The sequence below is a fragment of the Mastigoproctus giganteus genome, chromosome 6 (genome assembly GCF_048544385.1).
Source record: "Mastigoproctus giganteus isolate SK-2022 chromosome 6, ASM4854438v1, whole genome shotgun sequence".
Taxonomy (NCBI): Eukaryota; Metazoa; Arthropoda; class Arachnida; order Uropygi; family Thelyphonidae; genus Mastigoproctus; species Mastigoproctus giganteus.
Genome location: NC_143580.1, coordinates 159,803,653 through 159,816,700, shown reverse-complemented (window position 1 = coordinate 159,816,700; position 13,048 = coordinate 159,803,653). Strand labels below are relative to the sequence as shown.

The following is a 13,048-nucleotide window of genomic DNA, read 5'->3' as shown; positions in this document are numbered from 1 at the left end:
CAAATTACATGTAAAACGTTCAAAATGTAATAAAATAATTAACTTTAAATATGTTGTCTTTATTTTTTCAGAATGTTATGATTAAAAAAAATTATCACACTTAAGTAGCAAAACTGAAAATTTTTATTTATTTTTTTGCATTGACCCTTGCAATATACATTAGCTTTCCATTATGCACAGAAATAAAGTAGATTTACATTCAACTCTTGCTTTTCTTAATTCTGTGCAGCGATGTAGCTTTGTGTACTTCTTATAGCCCACTTATGATGATGTCAAACACGCAGTGATCAGGCTTTATTTAAAAGTGCCGCTGGTTCAAAAAGCTCAATGTCTTTTTCTTAGGTGTAGTCTCCATACTTTACTGAAGTTTTTATACACAGCATTGTCAATTTGCTCAAGAGTTTCATTCACTCTTGTAGTAGCCATTAATTGCACATTAAAAGTTTTTATGTCTCCAAGTTTCTAAATTTTTTAGACCAAATGTTCTCTTCTCTCTTTGACTAGTTGCTTTCTTTCCTATGGGGGGAGGGTTCTCTTTCTCTATCACTTCTTAAATATTTGAAAATACCATTCACCTTATAAACCTTTCAAGTCAGTCAAAATTACAATCATGCTTTGAAACTGTATTATAATACTGTATCAAAAAGAGAAACAGTTGCATAAATCCCACAATTCTACTTCTGTCTCTGTGTTGAGCATCTTTTCAAAGCCATATTTTACATTGGTTTGTGTGCTTAGTGATGACTAGGTTCTCAGTGACTAGCAAAAATCACCTGGAAATCCACTGGCTCACCCATCCTAGCCATGATGAGGCAGACCACCTTCCATACAAACAAAAAACAAATTTGGGCTTCCAGGGGAGGGAAAAAAAAAAAAAAAAAAAAGAAGTTATATTGTATAAGATGCAATGTGAAGGAAGAACTTGGATAGGAAAGATCAGTGGTAGAAATTACATTTAAAGCTAGTGGAAGGCACAGTTTTGGGGATGTTATCAGAGGCATTGTCCATTGCCAAAAGGTCACAGGGTTAATGATGCAGCTGGCACTATGCTTCACCCATGTTGTTTTACAGCATCACATGGCTCATCAACACCAGGATCATGTTGCATCCAGGCAAGGTAGCTTCCATGATATATGTGAAGAAGACATTGACAGGGAGTGTCTCAACCAACTATGGAAGAAGTGAGCAGCCAGGACAATAGAAATATGCTTAAGAATATCTGATTATGAAGAGTCACACATTAATATATACAGCAGTAATGCACTGAAATAATTACATAAAATTCCATTTGCACTATACAGGTAGTTCTCAACTTTACAAGTTAATTCATTCCGAGCACATGCTCGTAAAGCGGAAATTTATTTCCCAAAGACATAAGGTTAAAAATAGGGGTTATGTTCTCAACAATGAAATTAGTTAGCTAATTAGTTTATTTAAACAATTAATGATTTATCGAAAGAAATTAAAATGTAGCCTGTAAAATCAAGCAAATTATAATAATAGAGAAATTATTTACGACTTACAAATGCTAAAGAATGTTTATTCTTCAACATCACCAACTAAATCACTCTTGATCACTCATTATTGGCTTGGCACTTGTTGGTTTGTTGCACAAGGAGTCGTTTTCAGAAATGTTTCAAGAGGTGTTGTTTCCAAGAAAGCCCAATGAGAGAAATTAAATATTAAGGAATTAGATATCATCAGGTAGGGTTCAACTTTGGAGGGCCAGAAACCATTGTGTAATACAATTTTCGCCCCATGTCGAGAATCCCTGCACTAAAGGAATATATTTTACATTACACTGTCGTGGTATGAGCTTGTCCCAGTGTTGCACTGCTGCCCCACAAACACAAAATCAACAATATTTTGTGACCCCCCCCGCGCCACAAACCAATACCCTTAAGATCGCTGTATATGTTCCAACCATAATCCTGGTATTTTATAGCATGTAGAACCTTAGACATGGTTTCGTAACTTTCTTTAAGTCCGACTGAATGAAACACAGGAACTGATGGAAATTCGTTGCTAATATGAGGCAAAACTGCTTTTAAACTTAATTTTGTGGCATCTATGAATAAACAGCATTCATTTGAGTGCATTTGACTTATGCACTTATCTGTCCACACCTAGTTATTTTAGAAGTCCAATAAAGTCTTTGCAAAAACATATACTATCCTCTGTAGCAAAATAATTCGAAAACATTCCATCTTTTTCGAAACACTGAAATCTTTGTTCCTGTTGCGATATATTCCAGAATCTAAAATTATTCCAACCTAGAATCTAACAGTTCAGCTTGTTCTTTCGGCAAATTTAAGTTTTAAACCAAATCATCTGGTTTGGTTAAATGTACCTCACTACCTGAATTTACTGGCTGATAGTCGACATCTTCTGAAGTGGAGGCATCCGGGGAATACTCAAATTGAACTCGATCACTATTATCTTCCTCACTACTGTTATCCCAAGTTTTTTTTTTTTTTTTGGGGGGGGGGGGGAACACTGGTATTGGCAAATCGTGACTGTGTAGAACAGTCCAAATTGCAGAAGGTATATTTGGATATATTATAGCATGTTTGCTTTTTTTAGACATACCAGATATATTTGTCATACAGCAGCAGTGATCATTTGTGGTTAGATGGTTCTCGCCAAACCATTGGGACTGCAAAAGGTAACACTTTAAGTTGCCATGTAACCACTTCTTAAGGTTTGTCGTACAGGTAACACAACACTTGTGAGCCACCCATTGTTTGTCTTGATAACCAATTTTACATCCAAAATAAAAAGAATACGAAAGTTTTGTAATGTCATAGGTATTTTTCCTTTGAGTCATTGAGTATTTTCTAAACCGTCCAAAAACATAACAAAATTTGTCTGGATGATTGATACACTTCCTATCTGTCTGCTTATTCATTGTAGCACTAAATGAATTTCTGAAAACGTAAATTCAGTTTTGAACACTACAATATAAAAACAACAAAAACATGGCAACTTAATAGTTCCATTCATGGGAAAACACTGAAAGGAAAAATATTTGCCAACTGGCAGGTAGAGCTGGAAATTATTTAACTGCTATCGCAAGGGTTGTGGGCCACACCCTCCTACCCTCGAGGGGCTATTTATGTTAAGAGGATAGATTATATCCCTGAAAGAACATTTCGTGATCAGTTAATACTTGGAAAACCTTGGCACGGCTGCAAAAATCCTCACCAAAAATGCTACGTAGTAGCAGTGCGTAGCACATGCTTCTTAATTAGACCGGGGTTCGAGCCCGTGAGCCACCAAATACGGAGGATGCGGAAAGGTCAGGGAATGACCACCGCATATCCCCGGAGCAATATGGCCTTAGTTGCTAATGCTCCTAAAAACCAAATAATAACAACAACAACAGTAGTAGTAGTGGCATGTGATGCAAGAAAGCAAGTGTATGAGCTTATGCAGCATCAGCCAAAAACAAATACAAAAAAAAAAAAAAAAACACCATTTCCTCCAAATGCCTGTCCAGTTCCTCCTTAAATATATTTAACCTATCAACTTCCACAACGACAGATGGAAGTTTGTTCCAGCAATTAACCACCCGCTGCCTAAAGGCAAATTTCTGCACATCTATTCTACATGTCTTTTCTTAATTTCAATTTATGTACCCTTAGGTTCAGAATCTGAACACGTGGAAGGATCCCATCAGAATTCAGCTTGCTCAACCCATTCAAGGCCTTATACACCTCAATCAGATCACCGTGCAGATGCCTAGTCTCCAGCCACTGCAATTTGCAGAACTTAAGCCTCTCTTGGTAAGAGAGGCTTAAGTTCTGCAATCTTGTTGCCCTTCTCTGTATATGCTCAAGCAAATCTACATCCTTCCTAAAATGAGGCCTCCATACCTATATGAAGAACTCAAGGTGTGGTCTGACCATTGCCTTATACAGAGGAAATCACCTTTTCCCTGCTAGCAAAATTCCTATATATCATTGACAACACCCCATGACCTGCCCTGGCAACCTGTCTGCATTGCTCAGAAAAGCTTCATATCTGACTGCACAATTACTCCCAGGTCTTTTTCATTTTCTACCACCTTAAGTGTAGTACCACACAGTTGGTACGTTTCTCTGGGGTTACTTCTACCCATATGCAGTACTTTGCATTTGTCAAGGTTAAACTTCAGTTGCCACTTCTTCGATCACCTGTCCAAATTTTCTAGATCCTGTTGCAGTAGCACACTGCCATTACTGTCATTAACAACCCTGCCAACCTTTGTATCATCTGCAAACTTCGACACAAAGCCTGATATACCTTCATCAATATCATTGATAAATATACAAAACAACAGTGGACCCAACACCGAACCCCGTGGGACTCCACTAATAACATTAGTCCATGAAGAGCAGCAACCTTTGATTACCACCCTCTGTCTTCTCCCACTCAACCATCCTTTTATCCATTGTAGCAACTTACCCTTAATACCATTCTGCTCCAATTTGTACAATAGTCTTCCATGCACAACAGTGTCAAAAGTTTTCTGAAATCCAAATATATGATATCAAAATTATTTTTTACATCCAGTTGCTTTGTAACCACATCATAATATCCTATCAAATTTTTCAGACAAGACTTTCCCTTAACAAACCCATGCTATGTCTGAATTATTGCTGCAGTCTTGTCTAGATGATCCTGCAATCCATCTTTAACCAGTAACTCCATTATTTTACCTCGAACAGAAGTTAAACTAACTGGTCTGTATTTACTCGTGTCACCATTCGATCCCCCTTTGTGAATTGGGGATACATTTGCATCTCCAGTCTGTGGGGACCTCCCCTGAGTCCAAGGATGCTCTCATAATTATGGCTAAGGGTTTGCTTAGTTGCTTTGCCGCCTCCTTTAATATAACTGGATAGATCCCATCCACCCCAGGTGACTTCTTATGTTTAACTTCAACAATTTCTCCTCCACTTTGCTCTCAGTTATTTGATACAGCTACAATTTGATAACCTTCTGCTAATTTCAAACCTTAATATCTCCTCATGTGTGAATGTAGATGCAAAATACTCATTGTTTGTTTGCTATCTGAGCAGGATCATCAACAGTCGAACCAATCAGATCATCCCCTTTTAGAATTTATAAGTAAAGAAATCCTTGGTGTTTTTCTTAGCATCCTTTGCCAAAGATTTCTCTTAATCTGCCTTCCCCTGCCTAACGTCCTTTGTGACTTGATTACAGACTAGCTTATATCTGCCATAGACTTCTGAGTAGCTTGATAATTTATATGCATCCCATGCATTTTTCTTCTCTGTCATGAGTCTCATTAGTTCATTTGATAACCATTTAGGCCTAAACCTCGAACAATATTTCTTAATAGGTATGAAACTTAGAATTTATTGTTGGTAACATCGTCAGTTGATCCCACTGTACAGAATTTAAAAACTTTCTGAGACCACTGTAGTCACCTTTATGAAAGCAAAAACCCTTTCCTTTACTCTTGATGGTAATTATATCTTTAAGTAAATCCCACATCAGTACACTGTGATCACTGCCACCTAGTGGTTCCTTTATCTGCAAATTCTTAATACACGAATGATCACTGCTGATAACCAGATCAAGAGTGTTACCCTCTCTGGTTGCCTCTCGCACCTACTGCTTCAGAAAACAATCATCCAATAAATCCACAAAAGTCTTACTAGTGTGTGAGTGACCAACCCACAAGTTCCAGTTAATATCTGGCAAGTTAAAATCTTCCATTATAAGACATTCTGATTTACTAGCCCACTCTATTCCTCTGTACAATTGTCCATTGCACTCATTCGAGTCATTAGGCTTATAACACACTCCTACTCTTATTTTCGCTTTCGCAGTGCTTATGTCACACCAAACTGACTCAACAGTGCACTGTTCATCTATATCAACTGGATGCACTTCTTTTGATTTTATGTTTTTCTTAATTAACAGCATGACACCTCCTCCCTTCCTATCCTTTCTGTACACATTGTACTCCCCAAATTCCAATTCTTCATTCCTAAGTATGCTCTCTTCAAATTGTAAATTGTTGCATCAGAATTTGAAACTAAAAACAATTATGTAGAAGTCTGATTATGATTATCACAAGAAAATTGAGGCCAGAATCGACTGCTAAAATTAAGAGAATTAGCTTTTATCTGTTAAAATAAATCAGTATGTCATGCATTACTGGCTAGATTACGCAAAATTGGCATATTTTTGTAAAACGTAACTCCCTCTATATAATCGTGAGGTGATGTGAAATTATCATAATGATTATTGAAATCTATACATTATGGTTAAAAACAGCATTGTTCTTGAAGGTAAAAATCGTGTTGGCTAGTGTAATCAGATCAAGAGTATTATTCCCACTTTTTGCCTTTCGAACATGCTTCTGTTGAAACAATTATCCAATAAATCCACAAAAGCCTTGCTGGTGTGTGTGAGTGACCAACCCACAAGCTCCAGTCAATATCTGGGAAGTTAAAATCCCCCATTATAAGACAATCTGATTTACTGGCCCACTCTATTTCTCTGTACAGTTGTTTATTGTACTCATCAGTCATTAGGCCTATAACACACTCCTACTTTCAATTTTGCTTTCCCAGTGCTTATGTCACACCAAACTGACTCAAGACTGCACTGTCTACCCATGTCAACTAGATGCACTTCCTTAGATTTTACATGTTTCTTAACTAACAGCATAATCCTCCTCCTTTCTATCCTTTCTGTACACATTGTGCTCCCTAAATTCAAATTCTGTATTTCTTACGTCTGTGTGACACTGTCTCTGATATCCCAACATCTGCCTTTGATGTTTTGACTAACACCTCAAGAGGTGCTGGTCAAAACATCAAACATAAAATACTTAGTACCATGGATAGGTTGAAAGTGAAAAGAAGATATTTGTTGACATTAGACTTGAACTTTTGTAGGTTGTAATTTTCAGGAAATATGCACGAAGGATGGTTGGTCCAGAAAATGGAAGTTGAATGAATAAATGAAGGAGAAAATTTGGTTCTGTGAGTTCAAAGTTGGACAGTAAAAGGCCATTGACTGTTTGCGGCATGTGCTCAGACTGCTTTGGAAGGGAGAGTAGGAATTATAGAAGCCAATTCGGAAGAATAGCACCCATGGAAGTATCTATAGAAAATGCATGCAGCAGAAACAGAATGTCTATAAGAAAGAGTGGAGAGACTCTGTTAGTGATGAGTCATGAATTAATCTAATTGTCCTCTTTTGAATGGAATTTAGAAGCCTGAGAGAGGTTTCTATCAGGGCCAGTGCTCCAGATATGGGAACTATATTCCATTAGGGCTATTTGTAAAGAATGAATGGCTGTTTGGAAGAAAAGTAATGCTGAAAGCAAAAGAGGAAAACCTAGCTTTTTAGGTGCAGAGGAAGCAATATTTGTGATGTGCTTAGGCTGATTAGAAGTCAGGGTAATCCCCAGTTGAGATATGTGATCCTGTATAGAAAATAAGGTGTCATCGAAGATAAGCATAGGAGCAGAAGAATCCTTTTTGCAATATATAACACAGCGAATTTTAGAAGGACTGAAATCAACTAAGTTATTTTTGCCTCATTGGAGACTTGGTATTTAAGGAATTGGTAGTGGAAACTGTTTGTGCAGGGCAAGGTTTCTCAAACTGGAATGCAATGTGCTATCATCAACAAAACTATGGATAAGATTTCTGGTCAGTGGAAGAAGGTTATTAATACACGAGGAAAAGAGTAGGAGAAAGAACTCAATCATGGGGAACACCTGCATTAGTAGAGAAGTTAGAAGACAGAGAGCCATCTACCATCACTTGAAGCAAGCAGTCAGAGAGAAAACTGAATACCCAATTACAAAAAACAAAACCATAAGATGGAAGCTTATTTAGAAGAGCTCTATGCCAAACATTATCAACAAAAGCCTTTGAAGTGTCAAGAGCAACTGAACAATATATGAGTATTGATAAATGAAGCTTATGTGTTACTCATCTATTTGTCCATAGATGAGTAACACATAAGCCAGTATATCACCAGTGGACCAACAATGATTGCCAGCATGGATTTATGGAATCCATGAACAAATTTCCAATTAGAAGGGAAAACACCTGTGGAATAAGAAAGTGAAAAAAAAAAAAAAAAAAAAGCGACACAGAGCAGGAGTAAGCTCAGGAGCACAGGTTTTGACAACAAAGAGAGAAATACCATAAAGACCTGGAGCTTTGTTAACATCAAAATTGTTCTAAATCCTTATGACAGAAGACCACAAGGAAGCACTAAATGGAGTATACTGAGAATGGTAGGAAGTGGTTTAGGAAGTGGTTTACCAAAATCATCAATACCTGAGTTAGAAGCTAACAGGTTAACTTTATCTTTGGCTGAAAACCATCAGAACCATCTGTTTTTGACAGAGGAGGGAAAAGAGATGGGCAACAGTTGGGATCAATAGCTTTGGCAAGAGACCAAAATGCACAACTATCATTTGGACAAGAAGGAAGTTTTCCACTCTTAACCTGTTTGAAATCTAATTTGGACTGATTAATAACTGCTTTATAATTGTGAGCTTTGGTGTAAGCAGAAAATGAACCTAGAGATTTGGATATAAGCCTATAGTGATATGCAATGGTCTTATCTTGAACAGCCTTAGCACATTTATTGGAAAATCAAGGTTTAGATAACGGTGAGATTGATTGCCAACATGGATTTACGGAATCCATGATTGCCAGCATGGATTTTTGGAGTCCATGAGCAAATTTCCAATTAGAAGGGGAAAACACCTGTGGAATAAGAAAGTGAAAAAAGCGATACAGTGCAGGAGTAAGCTCAGGAGCATAGGTTTTGACAACAAGGAAAGAAATACCATAAGGACCTGGAGCTTTCTTAGCATCAAGACTGTTCAAAATCCTTCCAACATCCTTATGACAGAAGACTACAGGGAAGCACTAAATGGAGTTGACATCATACTGAGAATGGTAGGAGGTGGTTTATCAAGATCATCAATATATGAGTTAGAAGAAAAGTAAGATGCTAGCAGGTTAACTTTATCTTTGGCTGAAAACCATCTGGTTTTGACAGAAGGGGAAAAAGAGATGGGCAACAGTTGCAGTCAATAGCTTTTGGCAAGAGACCAGAATGCACATCATTTGGACAAGGAAGTTTTATACTCTTAACCTGTTTGAAATCTAATTTAAACTGATTAATAACTGCTTTATAATTGGTGGAGTGTGGAATAAAGGATTTCATCCCTACAAGAATAATTTCACTGACACAATCTGAGCAAATGTTGACATCAAGAGATTTGAAACAGTTATCCAAACAAGGAAAAGAAGAACTCTCACAGATTATCCCATTTTGCATTCTTGTAATAACAAACATGAGGTTGAGAATAGCCACAAGAGAAAGACTCCTTGGAGAAGAGACCATTACCACTCACTTCGACCACGTACTTAGAAGGGTCATGTGTGAGAAAATTAAGCATGTTTGCTGTGTGTTTAGGCCTGTCTGGTATTTCTGGTAGGTAAATGAACAATCTGCGTGAGGTTATTAATAATTGCAAAAGCCTCAGCATCTCGACCAACTGGGTCAGTGTGAATAGAAAATGGAAATCAGCTGGAGTTCTGAACATTAAAATCACCAAGGAAAATTACCTCACTGTTAGAGAAGTTATACTAGAGAAAGTGAAGTTTCAAAGAGAGGAAGTCAAAGAATTAAATGTGATTAGTAGTTTTGGGAGAACGATAGAGGCAACCGATGAATTCGACAGAATGTCTCACTATCAGAAAACTTGGTAGAGATTTTAAAAGATCGAAAAGAGGAGATTCCAAATTACTAAGTCTCTGACAGGGAATATCAGAGCAAAAATATGTTCCACCTTTGAAGCAAAAGAAATCATACAGAGCATAATTTGGTCAACTGAGATGAGCAGTGGTTGAATCAACCAGTAAATTGTTTTATATCAGAAAAGATACATGGGGTTTGGCAGACTGTAAGTGGAAATGGACATCATTGAGATTGGAACTGAGACAGTGCATATTTGTGAAATGATAAGGAAGTGTTTGTAGGGTTTAGATCTTTTCACAGATACGTTTATTCTGTTATTTTGACAATTCATGGTATATTCAGAAGTGAGAAAAGTTGGTGAGGACATGCTGTATGAAGTAATAAAATTTTTGGATACGGTATACACATGGTAAGAATATACCCAGCTCCTTGACATAATGTGGCCTTGAAAATGCCTCTGGCATACACACTCCTTGGCCTCCCCCCAAGTCAGTATCTGGCATAGTAGAGGCAGCAAGATTATACACTAGCTGATCTGGAAGCCTCCTAGAGAGTTACCAACAGTTTCTGTCTGGTGGACTATCTAGAGGCTGGCCCTCAAAATGCAAGGAAGATTTTAACTCGCCATCTCTTCCATCATGCAGTATGATTGATGCATTTTGAGGTTATGATGGACATCATTGTAAAGTGGTGGTACTGCACTGGTTGATGAGAGTCACCTACCATCCAGGATTGCTCAATCCCTGCTTAGGTTGGTGGGCACCCCAGTGATCATCTCCCATATACTAGGTGCTGTATTTCGGGACTTGCACATGGGGGTTATACCAGGGTTTACTAACAACTCCACCACTGTGAACGTGTAAGAAGATGTGCCAGTCACAGACTGACTGGACTTTGCCAAAATTAGGTTCACTTCACTTGAGTATCACCTGAATATCAGTTCCTTCAGCATTTTAGACTTCCAGGTAGCAAGCCAACCCAGCTTGACGTACCTGAGAGAATGTCTGTGACAGCCTCAAGGAACAGATAACTAAATTTATGGCCCCTATTTCTGGAATCATTTGTAACTATAAAATTTGCCTCCATTCATTATTTTACTATCCTCTCTGGGAGCATTATAGGACATCCCATCTAAGGTGACTGGTTGGCAAGCTCTGCACCCCGCACGTCTTGCTGGCTTCATCATGCAGATTATCTGTCTATGGACCCTTTCAAGAAGACCATCTCTTTTTAGGTGAGATCTTCATAAGGGACCCAGTATTTCAAGTGCAATCGTACAATTGTCTTATACATAAGACTATGACCTTCCTATCTCTACAGGCTATTGCTGATATCTTAATTGATAAATCATCAATAGGATACAATAGGCTTTTCTTGTCACCTGGCCAAATTACTCAGAGAAATTCATATCCACCAGTATCATATCTCACAGATCTCTTCATTCCTGTACTGTATTTTGTTCAACTCCAGGAAGTGTATGAGTTAATTTTGGGGTTGCTGTTCCCCAAGTGTATGACCTTGTATTTTGCTGCATTAAAATATAGCTGCACCCTTGAAGTCTGTTCAAGTCATCCTGAAGAAGCACTGCTTGGCACTGATCATTCATTAACAATTTTCTCAATATTTACATCATCTGAAAATTTTGACATCATGCTCTCAATCCCATCATTGACATCATTTATGAAAATCAGAAACCAACAGTGGTCCAAGAACCAATCCTCGGAGGACCCCACTTCTGACATTTCACTGAACACATTAATGCTGAATATCCATCTGCTTGCTGCCTTGCAGCCATTCTGCAATCCATCTAAGGATTTTCCCTGTGATTCCAGCAGGTTACAGCTTGTATAACTTCTCATGGGACAAATCAAATGCTTTGTTGAAATCAGAGTAAACGTCAAAATTATCTCCTGCATCCAGCTCATGAGTGACTCTGTCAAAATATTTAACCAGGTTAGTTACATATTATTTTCCTTTAACAAAACCAAGTTGTGAAACTATGTTGTGTCCTTCTGAATGCTATAAATGCTCCTGGATTGCATCTTAATCATTGCATCTAAGATTTTTCCGCCACTGAAGTCAGACTGTGTAGACTATAATTACTAACTTCACACTTAGAACTGCCATTATGTACTGGCAATAGACCAGAACTTATCTAATCCAAAGGAATCTTTCCCAGCTGTCTAATGACACCTTCATAATTAACCTTAATGGTTCAATGCTCTCTCAAAATCACTGGGTATATGCCATCAACTGAAGGAAACTTACTTGCCTTTAGTCTTGAAAATTTTCTAATAAACAATCATCTGTAATTTTGAAATTGCTAATTTCATATATCTCTGCCTCGCTCACCATGAAGGTTCTTTTGTCAGTAAATATTAATGCGAAGTACATATTCAATCATCAGCAACATCATCTGATCTGGGTTATCTAAAACTTTCCCACACCCATTATACATGAGTCCGATCCGATTTGTTTTCTTCCTTGTATTCACGAAAAACTCCTTGTCCCCATTCCTTGCTCTCTTGGCTAGTGTTATCTCACGCTCAGCCTTTGCTGCTAACTTCAGTGGTACTATTACAGATCAAACTGTAACTTTAATAGTACCATCATCAGTCAAAAAAAAAAAAAAAAAAACACAAAACAGTTCACAGAATTCATCAGTAGTTATATTTTCTAGTTTTTTGGGATTAACAAATTTATATAGCAAATGCACTCCTTTACTGAGGCATTATGGAGAAATTAATTTACAGCACACTACTAAACAGGCAACAAGAAATAGCTTGGCTACATAATCAAAGCCTCTCATCAACTATCCTTATAGGATTTGTTTTTGTGACCTTCTACATAATGGAGTGCTGTATAAATTAAACACTTTCTTTAAAGTTACTATGCAGTGTAAATGTCACAATGAAAAAATTTAAAAGAAAAAGCAGAACTGAATTTAAAAAAACATAGGCAATGGTTCTTAATTCATATTTTACTGTAGTATACCACTGAGATGTGAAAGATTGCTGTAAAAAGAAGGGGCCAACTCATACGATGAATATTGGATTAATTCAACTTATATGTTGGAATATATTACTGTAATTAATTAATGCAATAGCACAGAAAAATTTGTAAAAAGGTTGTGGGATTGCCTACTGCAATTCCTGGATGGTTACATAAAAAAACAAACAAAAAAAACAAACAAACCAGATGGAAATCCAATCTAATATAGCAGGAGAAGAGAGAAAAACCAAAATCAGCCATTCTGTTTTTTTGGAAACAAAATCAGTGTCTTTTCAAACTC

At 37.3% G+C, this 13,048-nt stretch overlaps 1 protein-coding gene across 1 annotated transcript in view; it reads right to left on the bottom strand.

Annotated features, from left to right (window-relative positions):
• Positions 1-13,048, bottom strand: part of Adss (adenylosuccinate synthetase) — a 236,410-nt gene that overhangs the window by 34,898 nt on the left and 188,464 nt on the right. The window lies entirely within an intron of this gene.